This window comes from Poecilia latipinna, unplaced genomic scaffold (assembly GCF_001443285.1).
Source record: "Poecilia latipinna isolate Pla-1442-1.1 unplaced genomic scaffold, P_latipinna-1.0 Scaffold3926, whole genome shotgun sequence".
NCBI classification, from domain to species: Eukaryota; Metazoa; Chordata; class Actinopteri; order Cyprinodontiformes; family Poeciliidae; genus Poecilia; species Poecilia latipinna.
Window position 1 is genome coordinate 24,787 of NW_015116542.1, and position 3,504 is coordinate 28,290.

Genomic DNA, 3,504 nt, shown 5'->3' on the forward strand with positions numbered 1-3,504 from the left:
GGTTAGCCTTCATAGCTGAACCTGGTATTACACCAAGCACTATAGCTAAAATTAGCTGGTATTTTGTCGGTGGATATAAATATAGTTTAGTAATATTCTATTCACAAAATATAAACAGTAATATGTCCATCTTTCTTGTGAAATGTTATCCCCAGAGATCTCACGTCAATAGTCTGTCGATCTAAACAAAAATATCCGGCTCCACTGGTCCTCAGCCAGCGGGCCTCATCCTCACCGCCTGCATTCTGCACAGAAATGGGCTGGACATTCACCGGCACGATGCAGGAGAATCCCTGTCTGAAACTGAAATACTGACATCGGACCTCAGATTGATCCACTGCAAAATGAACGATGATCTACCAGCGAGTCACTGAAAGGCTCTGCTGGATGTCAGATCATTATTAGCTAAAAGGACCAGTTCACGACTCCATCACTGAACATAATGAGATATTTATCTGCAGCAGCGTCTTCACATCAACGGTCCAGAACGCTGCTGCTGGAGTTCTGACTAAAACCAGGGAGATGGAGACACCACCCAGTTCTACAGTCTTTCACTGAGAGAAGAGACTTTAAACTACTGCTGGTGTTGAGAATAAATAATTCTGTGTTTTGATTCTATATCTGTTTGCTAGTTGCTAAGCTAAAGCTAAGCTAAACCTAAAGGAAATGACATGTTAGGAAATGTAAATGAGAGCTCAGCTAAGGGTAAGGGATGACACACAGAGAACGTACTCTTTTAGGGAGTAGCTTAGATGGAGGCTAACAAAGGAGATCACAAACCCATCAGGGATGCCGTTTTGTCTGTTAGCTCTTAAAGGTAGCAGGTCATAATGGACCAGCTGTATTTTGGTATTAATGAATGGAATTCATGAATTCAACTCACTGACTCTTCTTTAACCTCATACATCCAAGAACTTAGCATGGAGAACGGATGATTCTCTACATAGTAGAAATCTCTGATCTGCTGCTGCTGGATCAATCTACTGGTTCTGGCACCAAACATGGAGAAAGAGCATTCAGCTTCTATGTACCATAAATCTGGAACAAACTTCCAGAAAACTGAAAAAGTGTTGAAACACTGAGTTCCTTAAGTCCAGACTAAAAACCCAGCTGGCTGGAGCTGATTTGATTAATAATAACTGGAACATTAGTTACCATGGCCTGGATTAGAGTTTTTATGACTTCTCTTTATTTTGCCACTGAAATATAATGTGTTTCTGTAGTTTGTTGTGTTTTTTATGTAAAGCACTCTGACCTGAAATGCTCGTGGTTCAGGCTGCAGTTTCTTCGGAGTCCAGCAGGGGGCACTGGTTTGACTGCTTCTTCCTCTTCCTCAGAAAAAAAGAGCAGCTGACGTCATTTCCAGCGGAGGGAACTCAACCCGGAAAAGGGTGTTGGCTGAAGGAGAGGAAGAAGCAGAACCAGTACCAGACCAGAATCCTGAGCTGCATCTTGACCTGGACTCGGAATTGGACCGGAACCTCGACCAGCTGAGACCTGGGACACTGTACTAATCCACACAGCCGCAGTTTGATCCGGAGCGCTCTGCTAGCCGCTAACTAGCTAACATTCCGGTAAGTTCGGAGGGAGCGGAGTGGGCTGAGGTTCTGTTGAGGCCTCTGGACCAGAACCAGCTGGCTGACCAAACTAGGGACCGATCACTGAATCAGAACATAAAGGAGTCGGATCCGACGGGACAGGAAGTTACGTCAGCTTAACGGTTCTCTCGTTAAAGTTTTGATCACAGCTGGTTTAGATCCTCAGGGGCCCCCGAATGTCTGAATGTGTTTCAGGGCCCCCCAGACATTCAGGAGCTGATCCAAAGCGTATTCTGAGCTGCTCACCGGTTCTAATGAATGACTGCTTGGTTCTGCTGGTCCAGAAGAACTTGGGCAGTGCAGAGACCTTTGGAGGGTCTCAGAGTTAATAAACGGCACATTGAACAAGATCTTAAAACACCGCACAACAACAACCCATACTAATCAATAATCTAATATTTAATCAGATTATTCTATATCACTGTCATCATATGGGGATAATGCAAAGTAAATATAGTCCATGTTTCCCAGATATAATGTTTCTGGTTCTGCTGAGCTGATCTGAGACTGAAGCTGTGAAACAGACCAGAGGAGAGAAGGTCAAAGGTTATGAAGCTATGAAATAAGAACAGTTGATATTTTCCTAAATAAACCTTAATAATATTTGTTAAACTCCATAGCAACTTGGCTTCAGACTGTTTTAAAGATCGAAAGGCTCAGAGGGGTTAACTCTACATCAGTTTTCTATGTTAGCACCTCAGAGATCTAGAATTATAAGACTGAGATATCAAGGCAAAGAAAACTCAGTAGCTGCTGGTAGGGGCCATTCAGGGGCCCTCCAGACATCCTATAAATGGTTGAATTGTAACAGAAACCATAGATCTAAACCTGTTGCATTCATTTATTGAAATGTTACTGAATTTTATTTAATGCGTTGAGCAGAATTTTTTTAAAATAAATAGTACATTTAAGATTTAATTAGGACCTTTACTTTGTAAAAATGCATAGAATCATCTTAATAGTCTGATTGTTGTGTTACCATGGCTACAATATGGTGTAATCTTTGTTTTTGAGCTGGTTTATTGATAAATACATCACAGGAAACAACCAATAATCAGTGATTGATTTTAACCTGGTCCCCCCCCCCACAGACTTCATGAAATATATATTTAAACATGTTATTCATGCTGAGGTTCTTAGTAGGAGGGGCCCAAGGGCCTAAATCATGATTCTGTCTAAGCCTCATATTACCTTGGGCCCTGCATGAAGACCCGCTGAGCTGCGTCTCTGTGCTGGAATCTACCTGGAATCTACCTGGAATCTTCTGGTCTGCCAATCTGCTGACGCTTTTGGAGTGTCTTGATTTATTTAATTGTGGCATGTTTGGTTTTGGTTCTGGGTTGGCAGACTGGGGTGGTGGTCCCACTGTTCAAAGAGGGCGGCTGAAGGCTGTGCTCCAATTACAGAGGGGTCACACTCTTAAGCCTCCCTGGCAAGAGAACCTATTCAGGGTCCTGGAGGGTTCTGGGAGTTCGCCCAACCGGTCTACATGTGTTTTGTGGACTTGGAGAAGGCGTTGAACCTTGTCCCTCAGGGAGCCCTGTGGGGGGCGCTCTGGGAGTATGAGGTACCTTTGATACGGGCTGTCAGGTCCCTATATGACCGGTGCCAGGGTCTGGTCCGCATTGCCAGCGTTAAGTCGGGCTCGTTTCCAGGGCGAGTTGGACTCCGCCAGGGCTGCCCTCGGAGGAGTTTAAGTATCTGGGGATCTTCTTCACCAATGAGGGAAGAAGTGAGCGGGAGATCGACAGGCGGATTGGGGCAGCGTCTGCCGTGAAGCGGGCGCTGTACCGGTCCGTCGTGGTGAACAGAGAGCTGAGTCAAAAAGTGAAGCTCTCGATTTACTGGTCGATCTTCGTTCCCACCCTCATCCATAGTCATGAGCTTTGGGTCATGACCTAAAGAA

General features: G+C 44.6%; 1 protein-coding gene and 1 long non-coding RNA gene across 2 annotated transcripts in view; one reads left to right on the top strand and one right to left on the bottom strand.

Annotated features, from left to right (window-relative positions):
• Positions 1-1,344: 1,344 nt before the first annotated feature.
• The window catches only part of LOC106941894 (tropomyosin alpha-3 chain-like), a 7,643-nt gene continuing 5,483 nt past the window's right edge, over positions 1,345-3,504 (top strand). Inside the window, exon 1 of the mRNA XM_015025043.1 lies at positions 1,345-1,574. The gene's annotated coding sequence lies outside the window, so the exon portion shown is untranslated. The remainder of the gene's footprint in view (positions 1,575-3,504) is intronic.
• The window catches only part of LOC106941896 (uncharacterized), a 3,411-nt gene continuing 3,339 nt past the window's right edge, over positions 3,433-3,504 (bottom strand). Inside the window, exon 2 of the long non-coding RNA XR_001423479.1 lies at positions 3,433-3,496. This is a non-coding gene — a long non-coding RNA (uncharacterized LOC106941896). The remainder of the gene's footprint in view (positions 3,497-3,504) is intronic.